The following is a 21,754-nucleotide window of genomic DNA, read 5'->3' as shown; positions in this document are numbered from 1 at the left end:
TTTGGTGGCACTGGGCAAATAGGAATTATTAGGAAAGGAATCCAAGGGGAGTGGGAGCGGGAGGGGGTATATCTTTTGTTTTGGTATTATTCCTGATGGTAATGATTGAAGGGGGAGGGAATTTTTATCTGTTGTATAGATTCTGATTGTTTATAACTGCTTATTTGATTATTATTATTTGTATGTTAATTGTATTGCACTTTTTGTTGACATTAAAAACTAAATAAAGTTGTTTTTTTTTTAAAAAAAGGAAAGGAATGGAAAATATCATATATAACAACAAAATTTCTTATATACCGCAACTACCTCGTGGTTCTATGCAGTTCACAAAAATTTAAGTACAAGTATACACAGTACAAACAATTAACTAATTAAAATATTTACCAAATAGATCATTCTTCATAAATTTTCTAAATGATAAATAAGAAGTAGAGATAGAGAGATACATACTAATTTGTTTATGCGATAATGCTGCCTGATACGCTAAGATCTTACTAAAGAAGCGTTTATTCACACATCCTTTTACAGAAGGAAAATCAAAGAGCCGAAGATCACGTAGATGTTTTCTATTGGCAAATATAAAATGATCCATGAGATAACTGGGTAATAACCCACTGAGAACCTTGAAACAGATACAGCCAAACTTAAAAATCACTCTTACCTCTATTGGCAACCAGTGCAGTTTATGGTAATACTGCATTACATGATCAGATTGTTTCACTCCAAAAATCAAACGCACAGCAGTATTCTGGACAATCTGCAACCTTTTTTTTTATTTTTCTTGGATATCGAAATATAGAGACATTACTTCTGGTGGAACCATACTTCGAGTGTTGTGTTCAATTCTGGTCACTGCATCTTAAAAAAGATACAGAACAGCTAGAAAAGATGGAGAGAAGGGTGACCAGTCTGCTAAAGGGGATGGTATTTGCTAAACAGGTTAGGGCTCTTCAACTTGGAAAAGAAATGGCTGAGAGGAGATAGACAATTTAGAACCTCAATCTACTTTAAATATGTCCTTTTTGAAAATGCCTCAGGTTTTTACCTTTCAAAGTTTGACTGATCAAAGTCCAGTTGGGATTCCACAAGAAATTTCCTTAAAAGATGTATGGCAAATAAATTGTAGAATGGAAGGGTTGCTAAAGTCAGTTATAACTCGAAATCAAATTTTTTTTCACAAGAAGTTGTTGAGAAATTGGAAAATGTGAACACAGATTTAAAAAAATATTTGATAAGCATTTCTCAACAGCTGACATGCAAACTTCTTCTACTTTGGCGGTTAAGGATTCTCATAGTTTGCATTTAAAAATTGAGATAATGGAAAACGTTGCAAGGTCTAGGAATTTGCATTTAGTAAATTTTTCTAATAAACATCTGTTATCACCAGAAATCTTATTGAGGAAGTACCTTAAGGAGATTCTGGGTTACAGAACACCGATATACTGATTATTTCCAACTGTTATTACATTCCTCAAAAGAAAAGGTTTCCCATGAAGTAAGGAGTGAATCAACTTGCATCAAATGAATTGAATCTTACAGAATTTCTTTAAGATTCCAATGATTTGATACAAACTAGATCCACTCTTTTGTTGGTATATTCAAATGATAATGATAAAGCATTGATTATGAAAATATATTTTAGGAACAAAGGCCCTGATTCTCGAGCCAGCACTCAAAACTCATTTAAAAATGCCGTTCAAACAGCATTTTAAACTGAGTTCTAAGGCTAAAAGACCAGCTCCATAATTGCAACTACAGAGGCATTTTAGCCCACCAAACACCACTGTGGATATGAATAGTTCACAGTTGTTTTTGTCTATGTTATATATTTTTTTTTACTATACCCCCGATTTTATTATGTATACTGCTTAGAAACTATTATAAGCGATAGCATCAAATTTCAAATGAACCTGAAACCTGACTTACAGCTTTGGTAGCAAACCACAGTTAACTAGTACTTTGCAGCAAGTCCTGCAAATCCTCACGTCAATAATTCAGCGCAGCCACACTTTCTCTCTGCCCGGGCTGATACAGCAAGGCTCACACTGACACCTGCATGGGCTAGTTACACATGCACCAGTAGATCAGGTGATCTCTGATGCTGCTGGCCTGTGCATGTATCAGTGTGAGACTTGCTGCATCAGCCCAGCTGCACTGAATTATTGAAGAAAGTAGGCGGTGGTACTTGGACATCTTAGATGAACCTGGTTAGGTAGATGGTTACTGAGAGGCTTGAAACACCCAAAGAAACCATTTGCATCTCCACAGAATTCCCACAAGCCCTGTTCCAATACAGCTCTCAATATATGGCATACTTGGAGAGCAGCTGCATCACACCGGTTGTAAAATGCTGATCTAAGGTTACACCTATGCACAAATCTTTTCTACATTGATCAATAGGAGACAATAGCCATAGAACATGGTCACTTGTAAGATATGATCCCTTCTATGCTATTATGTGTCTTATAACCTGCAAGTTTCTACCAGGATTCTATGTGGTTTACAGAAAGAGTTAACCCTCATAAAGGGGAATTACAGATTTAAAAAAAGAAAAGCAAACAAAAATAATAATAATAATAATACAATCAATTATGCTTATCAAAAAAGTAAGTTTTTGACATTTTATGAAAGCAATAGTAAGAGTCAAATTGTCTTAATTCATAAAACAATTTATTACAGATTTTAGGACCTTGAGATGCAAATGAAAACTCAAATGGACACATACATTGTGCATGTGAAACAAACGGAAAATGCAATTTATAACGTTGCAAACTTCTAGAAAGCATAAATGATTTAGAGACATTTAGCCCAGTAACAGAACCAGCTAAATTAAAAGCCATAAATTGCTTTATAAATCATACATGCCATCTTAAATTGTACTCTCCACTTCATTGGTAACTGCAATTTCCTGTTAGACCATCATAGAAGGAGCTACAGTAATCAAGATAGGAAAATGGCATTATTCTGCTTCCCTAAGTAATCAAACTGATTTACAATGCAAACTTCCCCTAAACTCACAGGCAGGGCAGGATTAATTCTTCGAGGGCTCCTAGGCACACAAGTACACTGGGCCCCCCTGCCCCTGCCCCGCCCCCATTTATCTGTTTGCTTCTATACTGTTTTAGTTCTACTTGTATTTCTTTTTTAAAAAAATTCAAAAACAAAGATTAGCATACCAGTGCACAGTTTTTCTTCTATGCAATCCCCAAACATCTCTGAACAAATCTCCGTTCCTTCCCTTCCCACCTACTTACCCAGGAATTTAACTCTGAACCCTTTCCCGGTCCAACCCCTCCGACGTCACTTACCTCTTCCCTGAGTAGAGCTGGCAGACGCAGTCATCGTGGGACCTTGCAGCAACTCTTTGCATCTGCCGGTCCACCCCCTCCGACGTCACTTATTCAGGTTGGTTGATGGCGATGCCAGGGGAGGGCGGTGTTGTTGATCTCCCGGGGGGGACCCAGCACTGTTGATCTTTCCGGGGGAGGGGGGCCCAGCGCTGCCGATCTTTCCCTGGGGGCCCGCGTTGCCAAGGGAAAAAATCAAACAAACCGAGTCCTCTGTTTCATCGGGCCCCCCTGACAACTTTGGGCCCTAGGCACGTGCCTACTGGTTTATTGGCTAATCCTGCCCTGCTCACATGTAAGGAATCTGGAGGTACTGCTAGATTCATCATTCATTCTGATCCCGCAAATTCAAACAACTTTTAAATATTGTCTCTATCATCTATGGGAGCTATGAAATCTCTTGCCATATATTGAAGAGAGAAATCTAACCACAGTGGTCCATGCCATATTAATATCATGAGTAGACTACTGTAATACCCTGTACACCAATCAAACCAAAAAGAGTTTTCACCGGCTCTAACTAATTCAGAATGCTGCAGCACGTCTGAGAGAAGGCTGCAATTGGTGTACCATGGGTCACCGGAGAATGTAAAGGAGGAGAGGGGGAGACTGGGGCTAGTTCGATACCGATTAGCACCAGGAATTGATTCAAAAATTTTGAGAAATTGTTTGAGAATTGGTTGTATGTTAAATGTTATAATCAATTGAGTAATGAAGATGATGTTAAATAAAGCTGCGGCCAACTTTTTACCAATTAAAGAATGTATTGGAATTATTTGCACATCATACTGTTCATGCAAAAACAATACTGACTACCAGTATTTTACAGAGCTAAATTTAAAACTATGATTTTTAAGGTCCTTAGACAAAATTGAGTCAGAATAGAAACATGCAAATGTAAATGAGTCCACAAAGGAATTAGGTACAAGACCTGCTAGCACCTTAAAACAAAAATGGCCCAACTTAAACTTCACATGAGCCACAACCGGCAGCCAGTGCGCAGTTGCCGATAGAAAGGTGCAACATGATCAAACTTATTCAAATTGAAGATCAGTCGAACTGCTGCGTTTTGAATAATAATAAGTCAATAAAGATTTTTTTGAGCACTAGCCAGATAGTAAATATTACAATAATCAAGCTGACTCAGAACCAGGGATTGCATCAAAGCGTCACCAGTGTAGTGTCGCAGGGTTTGGTGCTTGGACCGGTACTCTTCAACATATTTATAAATTATCTGGAAATTAGTACGATGAGTGAGGTGATTAAATTTGCAGACAATACTAAGTTATTCAGAGTAATGAAGACGCAGAAGGATTGCGAAGATCTGCAATGTGACATAAACACGCTTGAGAAATTGGCCGCAACATGACAAATGAGGTTCAACGTGGATAAGTGTAAGGTGATGCATGTCGGTATCATGTTTCTATGTTTCTAACTTAGTAAGAAGCCCTTGGATATTCAGTGTCAGGCCCTATTTGAGCACTGGTACTGAATATCTGGGTTTTTCTGCAGTGCCTGGAAGCTTTTCAGATAAAGTAAATATTCACTGCATAAGCTAACTGGGCACAGTTAGCACTGTTTTTTATACAGTCCTTCATACCTGGTTGGCTAACTGGGCATGGCCACTGAATATCACTAATGCACTCATAGCCCCCAGTTCTATCCCAACTCCACACACACACATACCCCCCCAGTGAATCCTGTAGCAATCAAAGTGGACACTTAGGCCCCAATTCTGCAAAGTGCGTCCCGATTGTAGGCAGCTGTAGGCGTCCTACAGCTGTCTTATCAGCCAATCAGGAGGCACTTAAAAAAAAAAAAATGCTCCCTAGGCAGGCTGCCTATATTGAAGGTGCCTCCGGGAGCCTAAGGAGGCCTGCAAGCCCGCCTAAGCTAGCCTAAGGCTAGGCGGTAGCCTTAGGCGAACCTAGGCAGCCCTACGCGTCTCCCTAGTAGAGCAGGAGACACTTACAATGTAGGCCACCAAAATGCTGGCGTACATGATAAGTAGACACGGCCACTATACTTAATCACGGCAAGGGATCTCCCTGCTACAATTAGTATAGTGGCAAGGGATCTCCCTGCTGCAATTAGTATTGCAGCTATGGCCACCAGTCTCCCCTCTTCCCCCCCCCCCCCCGACGATCGTGGCAGGAGGGTGCCCAATCCCGCCTGCCCACAGAACCCATGATCGCCGGCAGGAAGATTCTCAACCCTTCCTGCCGGTAGACCCATCTCACCCCACCCCGACAATCGTGGCAGGAGAGTGCCCAACCCCTCCTGCCCACAGAACCCCATGATCGCTGGCAGGAAGGTGCTCAACCCTTCCTGCCGGTAGGCCCTTCCCACCGAAGATCACAGGCAGTAGGTTACCCAACCCCTCCTGCCGGACCCCCCCAACAACAACCCCCCAACCAAATGACCCAACCTCCCCTCCAATGAAACCCCCCCCTCAGGCTTACCCGCAAGTTGGCCAACGGGTCCTCACACCGTCCAGTCAGAAGGCCCGCCTCTGTCCAAATGAGGCGGGCCTGTCCCTTCCCTGCCCAACCCACAGGATCCTGGGGCCAGATTGGCCCAGGAGCCTAAGGCTCACTACCCTCTTTATAACCACTTATTCTTATTATGTTTCTCCCTCATTTATTAAAGTACCTGTAAACCGTGCCGAGCTCTATCTTTATGGAGAGGATGCGGTATATAAACTTAAGGTTTAGTTTAGTTTAGCGGTGCCTAACGCCTAAGTGGGTGTTGCTATGGGCGGAGCATGACTTAGGTGCCGCTTAGGTGCGAGTCTCCAAAAACTTAGGCACCTAGAATATAGGCCTTTAAAACCCTGGTATATGTTTAAAGCATCCAAGTTCTTACAAATGCGCCATTAGCTGTGCAGTGCCATTTTTCTAGGCACTAGCCGATTTAGGTGCCCTTTATAGAATCAGCCCATCAGTGGCGCTGTCTAGTTTTATGTCCCACTGAATATCAGTTTCTGGGCAGACCAACATGATTTAATCAGGTAGGAGTCTCTCCTACCCAGTTTTATCACTTTGGATATTGTCCCTTTTTCACTAAAGGTATCTCTGCTTCACTTACTCAAAACATTATATTTTTATTGTGTGTCTGTGTCTGTGTTTTCTGTGGTTTTAAAAATGATTGTCTCTAATTGGAAAAATTATCCCCGGATACATTTCAGCTCCTGGTGAAATACTGTTTGACTGGCAAGAAGGTATGAATCATCCATCACTGATCAAAATAGTACCTTATTTGTTTATCATAAAATCTGGGACCCTTTTAGAGTTTTAAAGGGGCCACCCAGCTTAAACTGGGTGGCTAATAACATTGGGCGAAGGCAAAGCCCAAAAAGAAAATTGGGAGGGGGAAGGAAAAGAGAAGAGTTATGATAGAGACAGAAAAGGAGGAATTCGATTGGTGGGATTGAGGAGATCGGAGATTGGCTAAGAGTGAGGTGAGGAGGAAAAGAAAGGGATTGGGAGTTGAGTTTGTGGAAAGGGGAAGAAGAGGGTGATGTGAAGGGAGTCGGCGTTCCCCTCCCTCTCACCCAAGTTGGAAGGAGATGGGACAGAGGAGTACATGGTGGAGATGGGTATGTGGTGGGATGGTTGGGGAATGGGGGTCGCAGCTGAAAGAAGGGCCTAGAGGAGAGCATTTTATTACAAATGGTTTGAAGGTTAATATAAATGAGATGAATTGAATTATGTCCTCGTTGGCGGCACCGCCACGAGTTGAGGTGGCTTGACGACACCATGGGTCACCGGAGAATGTAAAGGAAGAGAGGGGGAGACTGGGGCTAGTTCGATACCGATTAGCACCAGGAATTGATTCAAAAATTTTGAGAAATTGTTTGAGAATTGGCTGTATGTTAAATGTTATAATCAATTGAGTAATGAAGATGATGTTAAATAAAGCTGCGGCCAACTTTTTACCAATTAAAGAATGTATTGGAATTATTTGGAAAAGGAGTGGGGGGAATATGTGATATATATGAGGAGTGTGGCTGAAGTACAAGTCCCAATGTTATATCCACTCACTGAACATCCTAATTTGTTTGGATGCCTTTCTTTGAGAATGTTATGTTATGAACGTCTTTTTTATATTACTTTTATACCTTTAAAAGTTAATAAGAATATGAGAGTTCCCTACTGATATCCCTTAAATTTAGCTGCTAAAAGCTGGGAGAAATATTCAAGATCAAAAGTGGCTCCAGGGAACTCCTGAAGTTAGCTGAATAAATCCACTGAAAATCCTCCCAACCCCCATTGCCAGTTTTAATGCTGTAAATCTAATCCAAATTTTATGTGAAGTAAAATGAAATAAACACAGTAATATGCAGCATAAGCAGAAAAGCATTGTGTCTGAGAGCTTATTGCATATGAACTAAGATGTATAAGTACTATGTTATCATTGCATAAATAAGTGCATGATGAATAAGGTATACATGGCCAATGTACTCTGATTTCCAATGGGAATTTTCATTTTTAAGACACATTAAAAACAAGCCTGAGATGAAATGCCTCTTTCTGGGGATGTACTTGCATCATGGAGGATGCGATAAGGCAAGAAAAAAACGCCCAGTGTTTCAGATTATGTCAGTGTCTTTCCCTCTTGAGAACAGTGCACTTTGTTTAACAAAACAATTTGGCAGCGGTAAATATCAACACCTTCAGTCATACCAACGTATCTGCTTTTACTGTCCTTACTTTAAAAAGCCAGCTCAAAAGCAATACTTTTTTTTTTTTTTAATTGTCTCTGCTTCTGCTGAAAACCAGCACCACTAGAATACAGTACCACCAGATTTTATATATGGCACCCAAATTTGGGAAAACTGCCAAGATTTATGCAGAAATTAATTGGTGAACAAGCTCTTAACCATGAGTAATTGAGTGCCAACAACCAATTATTGACATTACATGCTACTTCTTAAAATGTGTGTATTTCATCCGGTTGCATACTATTCTATAAAGCAGGGCACCTAACTCCCATAGCCAGTGACGTAAGCAAGGGTGGGAGGCTAGGATGGTGGTGCCTCCCCCCCCCCCCTCTTCTCTATTCCCTGCTGTGCACATGCACCCCCTTTCCTTCCCCCATACCTCTTAACGTCACCAGTGTGAGCAGCATCACCAATCTGCTTTCCTGTGCCAGCCTCGACTCTCTTTCTGACATCACTTCTTGGTCCCACAAAGAGAGAAGCGGGGAGGAGGGAAGGTGTGCAAGAGGCAGGGGAAAAGTAAGGGGACAGAGAGGAGGAGAGGTGCCGGTGCCCCCACCAAGATGGCACCCAGGGCCCTCACTTCCTTTATTACATCAGTGCTCATAGTACATATTCTAAAAAAGGTGTGGCCATGAGTAAAGCATAGGCGTGCCAGTGGCATTCCGAAAAATGACATGTGTAGGACTAGGAAGAAGAAAGGAAAAAGTGAATGGCAATAGAAAAGTCTCCAGCAAAATTTTAGTTTAGTATAGTTTAGTGCATTAAGATTTGATATACTCAGCCCAATATTCAGAACTATTTAACCGACTGGTTCAATAGCACTTGGTCGGCTAACTGCTAATTTCCTTTTTCCACTCCCTTCTGTGTTTCCCTCATTTTATTTTCTCTCTTTTTTCCTTTTATAATATAATGTAATTAATATTCCTCCTTCCCTTTTGTAGCATGTATTTGTTTATTGTTTGTTTGTATTTGTCTTTATCCATAAATATTTTAAATTATATTTATTTTAACTCTGAATGTACACTGCTTAGACTTTTAGGTAGGTGGTATATCAAATTAAAAATAAATTTGAAACTAACATTCAATGGGAGATAGTCGGCTATCTTTGCTGAATATTTGCAGTTAGTGGCTAGCCACTTATGTCATGCGACTTAGCTGACTAGCAGTCAATATTCAAGCACTGGCCAGCTAAGCTTAGTAGTCAAATCAGGTCATGCTTATCTTTGCCCACTATTAACGCAACCGGCCAGCGCTGAATATTGACTTAGCTGGCTAACTCCCCTTTGCGTCAGAGCAGCGTTGGAGCATTTAGTGCCCCCCGGGCCAAGGTAGAAACCTCTATCACAACTTAGTAAAAGGGGGGCGGGGTAAGTTAATATTGACCTAACAAAAACCTGGATATTCAATGCCTGTCACTAGAAATGTACAGATTCAGCAAAAAGGATGTTCTAACTTTGGGGCCCTTATAAAAACACTTACCATGTCTGACACAGGACATGCAGTATTTAGAATGTACTAATTCTATTAGCATATACTAAGCTTTAGTAAAATAGCCTGTTCATCTGCTCATCCAACCAGGCATCAGCCTGAATATTGACCAGTGCCCACTTAACTTCCAGCTAACTGCATGAACCCAGATATTCTATTCCAGAGGCCTGTAGATGGTCTGCGCATGCTTACCAGAGCTGCCTGAGCGTGCGATGGGATGGGATGGGGGATGCCCGTGAACAGAGCAGGGAGGATAATGGAAGTCTGTGCCGCCATGACTCTCCTGCTCTCTGCCACCTTCCCTGCAGTGCGAGCCCATAGGTTTAAAGTGGGGCTGCATAGTGCAGCCCCGCTTTAAATCCGCGGGCTCGTACTGCAGGGAAGGTGGCAGAGAGCAGGAGAGTCAGGGCAGCAGAGATCAGTCTGGGTGGCAGAGAGCAGGGGGAGTTTGGATTCAGGGCAGAGAGCAGGGCGGCAAGAGGAGCTAAACAATCCCTAAACTAAAAGCAATGCAGCCAACGGCCACTGCTCTCTCCCATAATCTGGCCCCAGGGCTTCTGCAGCCCCTGAAACAGAGTAAAGGCAGCGAGATCAGGGCAGAAGAGAGCAGGGCGTGCAGTGAGCAGGGCGGCAATGGAGCTGGAGAGTGGGAAAGGACGTTTGCAACTGGTCCCCAGCAGTCGCTTCTTGTGTTGATCGGCCAGCCCAGTCGGCTTGCAAGATTTCGTTAGTGAATCGCATCCCTGCCTACTTTGCATGCCGTTCCCCTCATTTGCATGCGCGGATCGGCAGAGAGGTAAGTGAATCGGGCCGGAGTAAAATCGGGTCGCAAAGGGGTCGCAAACCGATCTGCACACGATCGGTTTGCTTAGTGAATATAGCTCTAACTGTGTTTGTAATATGTGCACAGATCCAACTGAATCTTCAATTTCATTCAGTGATTTTTTTAAATGGAAAATTTGAAGCAACAAATCAAGAAGTAGAACTTAGAAGTCTGACTGAATAAGACTAATATGCACGCTAGTCTGGATAAATTTGACTTTCGGTTCTAATTAACAAAGAACAGTTTGTGCCATGCACATTTTACAATTTACAAACAATCTTTACCATGGTACTGCAAAGATTATAGCTGTACATAAGAACATAATAGCCATGCTGGGTCCATCTAGCCCAGTATCCTGCTTCCAAGTGGCAAAACCAGGTCACAAGTTATCTGGCATAATCCCAAACAGTAGAAAGAGTGGGCGAAAAAGTGGCAGATGTGTTTTAATATAGAGAAATGCAAGGTCATGCATGTTGGGAAAAAGAACCCGATGTTCAGCTATGCAATGGGGGGATCATTGCTAGGGGTAAGCAACCTTGAAAGAGACCTGGGTGTGCTGGTGGATACAACAATGAAAGCATCAGCACAATGTGCGACAGCCTCAAAGAAAGCCAACAGAATGCTGGGTATCATCAAGAAAGGTTTCATGACCAGGACGAAGGAAGTAATCATGCCGCTGTATCGTGCAATGGTACGCCCGCATCTGGAGTACTGTGTCCAGTATTGGTCGCCGTACCTCAAGAAGGACATGGCAATACTTGAGGGGGTCCAGAGAAGAGCGAAAAAAATGATAAGAGGTATGGAAAACTTTTCATATGCCGACAGGCTGGAAAAGCTGGGGCTGTTCTCCCTGGAAAAGCGGAGACTTAGAGGAGACATGATAGAAACTTTTAAGATCCTGAAAGGCATAGATAAGGTAGATAGGGATAGATTCTTCAGACTGTGGGGAACAACAAATACAAGGGGGCACTCGGAGAAATTGAAAGGGGACAGGTTTAGAACCAATGCCAGGAAGTTCTTCTTCACCCAGAGAGTGGTGGACACATGGAACGCACTCCCGGAGGCTGTGATTGAACAGAACACAATACAGCAGTGGTCTCAAACTCAAACCCTTTGCACGGCCACATTTTGGACTTGTAGGTACTTGGAGGGCCTCAGAAAAAAAGAGTTAATATCTTAAAGAAATGAGGCAAAACTCTTTATAGTTTATAAATCTTTCCTTTTGGCTAAGAGACATATGATCAAGAAACTGTTTTATTTTGCTTTTGTGATTATGATAAACATACCGAGGGCCTCAAAATAGTACCTGGTGGGCCACATGTGGCCCCCAGGCCGCAAGTTTGAGACCACTGCAATACAGGGATTCAAAGTGGGTTTGGATAAATTCCTGAAGGATAAGGGGATTAAGGGGTACAGATAGAAGCAGTGGCGTACCTAGGGTATGTGGCACCCGGGGCCCATCATTTTTTGACACCCCCCCCCCCCCCATGTAAAAATTTTTTTTTTTTTTTTGCAATAACCATGAAATGGAATAAATGGTCAGAATAGAAACAGGCAGTGAAAATTTTCTTTTATTGAACCTCATATATGTAACCATTATTCCAAACATAACAAAACATAAATTATGTCTAAATTGTCATGACATTAGAAGTACATATGGAGTAGTTGCAGGCAGTGGCGTACTTAGGGTATGTGGCACCCAGGGCCCATCATTTTTTGACACCCCCCCATCTATATGAAAAATATGATTTTTAGTACCAATCTACATATCGCACCACAAGAGTGTACCTAGGAAAAGGCTGCATCTTAAACACTGCAGTGAGCACTAGAACACCAACACATACATTGTAAAACTAAACAAGCCAGATCCCGCACAGTCAATTGGTCCTGTAGTCAATGCCAACTGAAAACTATGTCTTTTTCATACACACAGAACAGAGATACACCCTCGCCCAAAATGGAATAATCACAAACTAAAAATAGAAATATGTAGACAAAAGTTAAACTGATCCTCCAAGAAACCAGACCCTGGATACAATGCAACACCACAAAAAACAGTAACACATGTCCTCTAATACAGTGCAAAATATAAAGACAGTAGATGTAAATTTGAAAAAACTGATACATAACAATCACCACTTTATAAATTAACAAATAAAAATAAAACAAATAATGAGATATAAAAAAATACAATTTTATTGGACTAATCCCCGTAAGCTCGGTCCCCATCCCCGCAAACCACCTGATTCCATCCACACAAGCCTTGAATTGTTTATATTAAAGTATAAAAAGAAACAATATTCTGTACAATTGTCAATTTATAAATCAGCGTCTTCTCCCCACTCTCTTCCCCATTTCCCTTCAGCATCCTCAGCCCACTCTCTCTCCACTTTCCTTCAGCGCACGCACATAAAAACAAGCAAGTAATTTTATATCATTTTCATTCTATTCATTCATAGAAATTAAAGTCTAGATAATGCCAGTCACATAACAAAACATGATTTTACAAAAATAATTCCCTGCAGTCAAGCCTGCAAGGATTATTAGATGTCTTTCAGCAGTTCCCCTCCCTCCCTCCCCCTTACCTTTGTGGACAAGTCAAAATGATCTACCAACAATAAAATTTTAAAAACACAAAGCACGCTGTACGCAGAGAAAATGTTAATTATCATTTATATTCCGCGGGTTTTCAAAGAGGTCAAGGCAGATGACTTTATGCAATGTCACCTCAGTAACAACTATACAAAAATAGACAAATATTCCCCCTCCCTTTTTACTAAACTGCGATAGCGGTTTTTAGCGTAGGGAGCTGCGCTGAATGCCCCACGCTGCTCTCGACGCTCATAGGCTCCCTGCGCTAAAAAACTCTATTGCGGTTTAGTAAAAGGGGGCCATAGTGCAAAATATAGACAGCAGATATAAATTTTCAAAACGGACACATTTTGATCACTAAGTTGAAAATAAAATCATTTTTCCTACTTTTTTGTCTGGTGATTTCATGAGTCTCTGGTCCTTCTTCTGATCCTTCTTCTTTCTCTCTCCCCCTGGCTCCCCTCTTTATTTCTGCCTTTCTTTCTCTCTCCTCCTGGCCCCCCTCTTTCTTTCTGCCTTTCTTTCTCTCCCCCTTGACCCCCCTCTTTATTTCTGCCTTTCTTTCTCTCCCCTTGGTCCCCCTCTTTCTTTCTCTCTCCCCCTGGCCCTCCTCTTTCTTTCTGCCTTTCTTTCTCTCCCCCTTGACCCCCTCTTTATTTCTGCCTTTCTTTCTCTCCCCTTGGTCCCCCTCTTTATTTCTGCCTTTCTTTCTCTCCCCTTGGTCCCCCTCTTTCTTTCTGCCTTTCTTTCTCTCTCCCCCTGGCCCCCCTTCTTTATTTTTTCCTTTCTTTCTCTCTCCCCCTAGCCTGCACAAAGCCATCGTGCCGATTTCTCCACTTCCACGATTCTTTCCCTACCCTCACCCCCAAGCCAGCAGCCGATTTCTCCCTGCTCCTTCCCCGATGTCCTGAACTTCATCGGGCAGCAGCAGCATTCACAATTCACTGATGTTGCCCGCTTCAGGCCTTCCTCTCTGTCGGGTCCTGTCTTCATGAATACTGGAAGTAGGCAGGACCCGGCAGAGAACAAGGCCTGAAGCCGGCAACAGCAGCGAATTGTAAACGCTGCTGCTGCCCGAAGAAGGTAATGGAGCACCGAGGCAGTCCGCTTCTCCCCCCTCCCAGCCGAACCCCCGCTGACCCTCCTATCTCCCCCCCCCCCCGTGAACCTTTCCGACCTTCCCAGCGAGAGCAGCAAACCTCCTTCGCGGCTTTCTCCTCCCTCTGCCGCGTTACTGATGACGTCATCAGTGATGCGGCAGAGGGAGGATAAAGCCGACGCTACTGGAGGGAGGTTTGCTGCTTTCGCTGGGAGGGTCAGAAAGGTTCACTTGGGGGGGGGGGAGAGAGATAGGATGGTCAGCGGGGTTTCGGCTGGGAGGGGGGAGAAGCAGTCTGCCTTGGTGCTCCAAGGCCTGGCGCCATTACCTTTTTCGATAATGGCGCCGATGCTGCTTTCGCTGGGAGGGTAGGAGCGCGATAGGGACCGGGCCAGCTGTGCACCCCCCCCTAAGGCGGCACCCGGGATGGACCTCCCCCTCGCCCCCCTTGGTACGCTACTGCCCTGGGGAAACAGCCTGCAACAAGATCGCGCGATGCCAGAGATTTTTGCCTGCTTCGGCTGTTTCCTCCGCCGCGGTCCCGCCCCTCCTCTGCTGCAGGCTGTTTCCAGACGCGACACCCGGCGCAGGGGGGGGTAACTGGACCGGACCGGGAGCACCCCCTCAGGGCTTGGTACCCGGGGCGGACCTCCCCCCCCCTTGGTACGCCACTGGATAGAAGTAGTGATAGGTTGTAGGATGAATTCAGGGACCACTGACAGGTCATGGACCTGATGGGCCGCCGCGGGTGCGGACTGCTGGGCACGATGGACCTCTGGTCTGACCCAGTGGAGGCAACTTCTTATGTTCTTAAAGATTCCATGCTACAAATTCCAAGGCAAGCAGTGGCTTCCCCCATGTCTATCTAAAAGAACATAAGAATAGCTATAAGCTATACATAAGTCAGACTGCATAACCCTGTCTTTGGAACCAATTGCCTGCCCAGATAAGATCACAAGACTCGCTGATGACCTTCTGAAAAATGCTGAAGACCCATCTCTTCAATTGAACAGTCTCAACGGACAGCCTCCTCCTTGCTCCCCTTTCTTATTCTCTCGCTACCCCCTCTCCTCCCATGCTCCCTCTCCCCTTCTCCCCCTACGTTTTCTCGCCTGTCTCTCTACGAATTACTGTAATTTTTGTCCTGTTATTTTATTATGAATACCAAATAACTTACCGTATAATGTTTTTGAATTAAAAATTTCTTTAAATATGTAAATACATACAAAATATATGTGTGTGAAAAGCTCAGACCCAACAACCATCGTCCCACCGCATACAGACACAGATCTCATATAGTGGTTTAAAAATCTGCACTTATATTAAGCGGTGGAGTTATTTTCCATAATTATTCTAGGTTTGAAAATAACTTTTTTCTTCAGACAAAAGGGGTAGCAATGGAGGCGATGGTGGCCCCTTCCGTGGCCTGTTTGTATATGGCGAGATATGAAGAGACTTTTGTTTATACATCTAGATGGTATGGAAAGGTAATCACCTGGAAACGATACATAGACAATGTGTTTTTTGTGGGGGAGGGAGGGGGGCTGGTGATGAATTGAGTGAGCTCATGCAGGAGTTAAATGAAAGTGACCCTAACATCAAGTTCACGTATGAATTTAATGAACAAAGTATAGCATTTTGGGATATATGGGTAGTATGTAAGGAAGAAAGAGATAAGCTCAATTGTAATACCACTTTATATAAGAAACCATCTAATAGGAACACGATTCTCCATTCCAGGAATTTTCACCACAAACCCCTCAGGGAAAGCATTCGCCTGTGGTCAGCATGAGCTTGCCACGATTGGTTGTCCTGATTTCAGTCTCTGTTGTAGCTCCGCCCTGTAGTGGGGTAACATTTTTAATGACGGTGTTCTCCCTCGGTTTGGAGCACGTTGGGGGGGAGTGTTTTTCATTGACATCAGCGCGTTTAGAATTTATGTGGAGTTGCCCTGCACCTGTGCTAAGTCATTCTCTTCTTTGCTGTCAGTTAGTTTGGGTGGGAGTCCCGTGAACGGGTGAGCTGGTTAAGCATTATATTTGTAATGTGAATGAGGATAATATGATTCAGAGTACAGGGTTCCATAATTAGTGGTGTAGTTAAAAACATAGTAACATAGTAGATGACGGCAGATAAAGACCCGAATGGTCCATCCAGTCTGCCCAACCTGATTCAATTTAAATTTTTTTTTTTTTTTTTCTTCTTAGCTATTTCTGGGCGAGAATCCAAAGCTTTTCCCGGTACTGTGCTTGGGTTCCAACTGCCAAAATCTCTGTTAAGACTTACTCCAGCCCATCTACACCCTCCCAGCCATTGAAGCCCTCCCCTGCCCATCCTCCTCCAAACGGCCATGCACAGACACAGACCGTACAAGTCTGCCCAGTAACTGGCCTAGTTCAATCTTTAATATTATTTTCTGATTCTAAATCTTCTGTGTTCATCCCACGCTTCTTTGAACTCAGTCACAGTTTTACTCTCCACCACCTCTCTCGGGAGCGCATTCCAGGCATCCACCACCCTCTCCGTAAAGTAGAATTTCCTAACATTGCCCCTGAATCTACCACCCCTCAACCTCAAATTATGTCCTCTGGTTTTACCATTTTCCTTTCTCTGGAAAAGATTTTGTTCTACGTTAATACCCTTTAAGTATTTGAACGTCTGAATCATATCTCCCCTGTCTCTCCTTTCCTCTAGGGTATACATATTCAGGGCTTCCAGTCTCTCCTCATACGTCTTCTGGCGCAAGCCTCCTATCATTTTCGTCGCCCTCCTCTGGACCGCCTCAAGTCTTCTTACGTCTTTCGTCAGATACGGTCTCCAAAACTGAACACAATACTCCAAGTGGGGCCTCACCAATGACCTGTACAGGGGCATCAACACCTTCTTCCTTCTACTGACTACGCCTCTCTTTATACAGCCCAGAATCCTTCTGGCAGCAGCCACTGCCTTGTCACACTGTTTTTTCGCCTTTAGATCTTCGGACACTATCACCCCAAGGTCCCTCTCCCCGTCCGTGCATATCAGCTTCTCTCCTCCCAGCATATACGGTTCCTTCCTATTATTAATCCCCAAATGCATTACTCTGCATTTCTTTGCATTGAATTTTAGTTGCCAGGCATTAGACCATTCCTCTAACTTTTGCAGATCCTTTTTCATATTTTCCACTCCCTCTACGGTGTCTACTCTGTTACAAATCTTGGTATCATCTGCAAAAAGGCACACTTTTCCTTCTAACCCTTCAGCAATGTCACTTACATACATATTGAACAGGATTGGCCCCAGCACCGAACCCTGAGGGACTCCACTAGTCACCTTTCCTTCCTTCGAGCGACTTCCATTAACCACCACCCTCTGGCGTCTGTCCGACAGCCAGTTTCTGACCCAGTTCACCACTTCGGGTCCTAACTTCAGCCCTTCAAGTTTGTTCAACAGCCTCCTATGAGGAACCGTATCAAAGGCTTTGCTGAAATCCAAGTAAATTACATCTAGCATATGTCCTCGATCCAGCTCTCTGGTCACCCAATCAAAAAATTCAATCAGGTTCGTTTGGCACGATTTACCTTTTGTAAAGCCATGTTGCCTCGGATCCTGTAACCCATTAGATTCAAGAAAATATACTATCCTTTCTTTCAGCAACACTTCCATTATTTTTCCAACAACTGAAGTGAGGCTCACCGGCCTGTAGTTTCCTGCTTCATCCTTGTGACCACTTTTATGAATAGGGACCACATCCGCTCTCCTCCAATCTCCAGGAATCACTCCCGTCTCCAGAGATTTGTTGAACAAGTCTTTAATAGGACTCGCCAGAACCTCTCTGAGTTCCCTTAGTATCCTGGGATGGATCCCGTCTGGTCCCATCGCTTTGTCCACCTTCAGTTTTTCAAGTTGCTCATAAACACCCTCCTCCGTGAACGGCGCAGAATCTACTCCATTTTCTCGTGTAACTTTGCCGGACAATCTCGGTCCTTCTCCAGGATTTTCTTCTGTGAACACAGAACAGAAGTTAGCTCACTATAGGGGTTTTATTTGGTTTTAGTTGATGTTTTGCCTTATTTGTGTATATGTTTGTTGCAGTGTCCCCTCCTGAAGAAGCTCCAATTCGTGAAACTCGAGTTGGGGGGGGGGGGGGTCGAGGGAAGTATGAGACAGCATTAGCATTATATTCACAAGCTTTTAAGACCGGAGCAGTTGTGGGATGGGTCCCAGCAACTCCACCGCTTAACATAAGTACAGGCTGTTAAACCATTATATGAGATCTGTATCTGCATGTGGTGGAATGAGATGGATGTAGGGTCTGAGCTTTTCACACACATATATTTTGTATGTATTTATATATTTAAAGAAATTTTTAATTTAAAAACATTATATGGTGATAAGTTATTTCGTAGTAATATGAAGATCACCTAATTGAAGTGGAGTTTTTCATATTTTTTTGAATTTTATTATGAATGTCAATTGTAACCCGCTCCGAGCTCCCGGGAGAACGGGATAGAAATCTAAGTAAATAAACCTACTGCCAGTGCTGCACAAGGAGATGAAAGAGACCCACATTCATTCCCTAAGCTACTGCAGAAGCACTTAACAGATCAGGCAGCATCAGTCTTGCACTGGTTCTAGAAGAAAATGCTATCAGTGCCTCTCTGATAAAGAGCTGTGATTAGAACAGCTAAAGTAGCCAGCATAGAGAGAGGGAGTAGATAAGACTAAGGGCTAGATTCACTAACCTGCCTCTCCGTGCTCGATCCGTGACCGGTCCACGGCAGGCTGACCAATTCACCAAGGCTCGGCATGCAAATGGGGGCGATCAGAGGAACGCTCCCCACCGGCCACATGGATCACTAGTGAGCAATCCTGAAGCAAGCGCAGACCATGCACATGCTAACAGAGATGCAAGCTGCTTTTTTTCTTTTTTTTTTACTACTACTTCACGAGCCCGTGGTTTTAACCCGCTTTAAACCCGCAGGTTAAAACCACTGGCTCGCACTGCGGGGGAAGGGCAGGAGAGTCAGAGCGGCGGGTCGGGGCGCAGGGCGGCGAGAGGAGAGTCGGGGCTCAAAAGGGCTGAAAAGGGCAGGAGAAGTCAGCAGAGAGCTGGAAAGGTTGTGAGCGACTGGTCCCCACCAGTCGCTTCTTTTTGGATCGGCCAGTCCAGTCGGTGTTCCTTGAAAAGTTTAGTGAATCGTGCCCTTCCTACTTTGCATGCCGCTTACCCTCATTTGCATGCACGGATCGGAATCGGATCGGCCACGAGGTTAGTGAATCGGGTCGGGGTCGCAAAGCGGTTGCAAACCGATTGGTACACAATCGGTTTGCTTAGTGAATCTAGCCCAAAGACCTGGATGGTCTCGTGCACACACAGGTTCCAACTGATCTGTTGGAAATGCTGCTGGTGAATAAAACTGTCCTTATCCATTTGGTAGATCAACCTTCAACCTACCTTCAGTAGCTTATTTTTGTCAACAAACTAGAAAAAATACATTTAGGGGTCCTTTTACTAAGGCGCTCGAACCGATTTAACGCACACTAAAAGCTAAGGCATCCATTATATTCTATGGGCACCTTAGCATTTAGCGCATGCTAAAAATTGGTTAGCGTGCCTTAGTATAAGGACCCCTAAGTTGCTCTATATAGAGTGTCTTTCTGGGAAATCCATTAAATAGCTGTAGATAAGTTCAGCACTTCCAAAGAATCCAAAGCTCTAACTGGTACTGTGCTTGGGTACGAACTGCTGAAGTCTCCGTCAAAGCTCACTCCAGTTCATCTACACCCTCATAGCCATTGAAGCCCTCTCCAGCCCATCCCCCACCAAACGGCCATATACAGACACAGACCTTGCAAATCTGCCCAGTACTGGCCTTAGATCTTCAATATTTACTATTATTTTCTGATTCTAGATCCTCTGTGTTCAGGTGCTGAAGCATTTGAGCAAGCTATAGCCCCTACCTTCTCCTACCTCCCCATCAGCTGAAGACTTGCTGAAACTCCTTGATACCTACAGACAGACAGCCTTGCGCCTGTAGTCACATTCCAGAGTCAGTTCTCGGCTCAAAACGTCCATTGCATGCTCTGGAAAAGCCCTGTCAGAAAACAAGAGGGGATAAAACCCCAAAAGCCCAACACCAGACACTGCTCAGGGGGAAGAGCTAGGGATAAAGGAGATGTAATAGAGGCATTTAAAAATATCTCCAAGGTGGTCAAACAGAGGTCAAAAGTTACACTTTAGTAGCCAATCTACTGAAACTCGGGTAGAAATTTCCATGCTGCCAAAAGCATCTGAAAGTGCTAATTTTAACTTCATGTAGAACAGTTTATACCGGATTACTTGAAATCAATGGATGATACTAGCTCAAAAAGTACTGCCATACTCATACATGATTATTTTATCTTAGACCACAAGACAAATCACTTTCGTTAGTCTTTTTTTTTTTTTCAATCAGCAATCAAACTGAGGCCTTTTTTTCTCAGTGCATGTAACAATAACACCACCACATATGAAAATACTGATAAATCAAATCCTCTCAGAAGGTCTCTCAGGGGTAGAGCAAAACTAAAAATAAAATTACTATGGAAACAGCCAGCAGTATGCATGCTTATTTTTGTATCAGCTGAACCTTAAAATTTTTCAATAACTGATTTTCATACAGGTATCCAGCTTATTCATAACCTGAGTGTATCGTTATAATAATATTATGACTTGAATTGGACAGATTAGTATTGCGGAAATCAGGCATGATTGTGCAATTTAAAATGGAAATACAAGCCATGAGAAATTAATTTTACTGACAAGGAAGTGTCTGTCAGGAGAGTCAAAATGAATTCTATCCCGTTAGCTCCAATGATTATGTACAGTAAATGAAAACATGTTCCTTACAATGTTAGGAAATAGTACATTACATTGAGTATGAGTTAATATACGAGTTCCCTTCTTACAGTGTGGCTATAGAGTATTGTAGCATATGTTTCAAAAGCAATGATCTTGGAATTCAACTATGCAAACCTCTGACTCCAAAACTAGACTCAGCAACCAAGCTAGAAAAGTATCCACAGAACCAATAGCATACATGAAAATCACATTGCTTATCTACCTCCCTCTTTATTACTATCTGGAGCTGATGACATTCTAGAGTCCTGGATACAAATGGAATTGTATTTCCAGACCATTCAGAACTGAAGTTGTAAGGAAAAACCATTGGCTTTCAAAATTAACTTGAAAGGTGTGTTTTGCATTTTAATGGGGACCTGTACATGAGCAATACACAAATAAGGCCTATGTCTAAAATAGTGCCTAGCAAGATATTTGGGGCATTGTCACTCCAGAAAATGTTAAAGCATATAATTCACTTTGTAAGATCACCATATAAATTAATGAGGATTCAGGATACCCAATAGGAAAAGGCAAATTGGATACTGTTATTTAACCAGAGCATATTACAAGGAGCTGCTGAAAAGTTCTCAGCCCAACCATCAAAGTTGGGGCAGCATCAATTAAGGGCTATACACTTAGTCCAGCGATTTTCCACTTTTTTGGTTCTGTGAGAAAAATACGGAATGAAAAAAATTGAAAATCGCTGGACTAAGTCTATAGCCCTTAATGGATACTGCCCCAACTTTGATGGTTAGGCTGAGAATATTTCAGCAGCCCCCTCGTATATCCAACAGGCTTAATGCAAGTATCAGTCTTC

The sequence above is a fragment of the Geotrypetes seraphini genome, chromosome 1, assembly GCF_902459505.1.
Source record: "Geotrypetes seraphini chromosome 1, aGeoSer1.1, whole genome shotgun sequence".
In the NCBI taxonomy this organism is placed as follows: domain Eukaryota; kingdom Metazoa; phylum Chordata; class Amphibia; order Gymnophiona; family Dermophiidae; genus Geotrypetes; species Geotrypetes seraphini.
Note: the sequence above shows the minus strand (reverse complement) of the source record.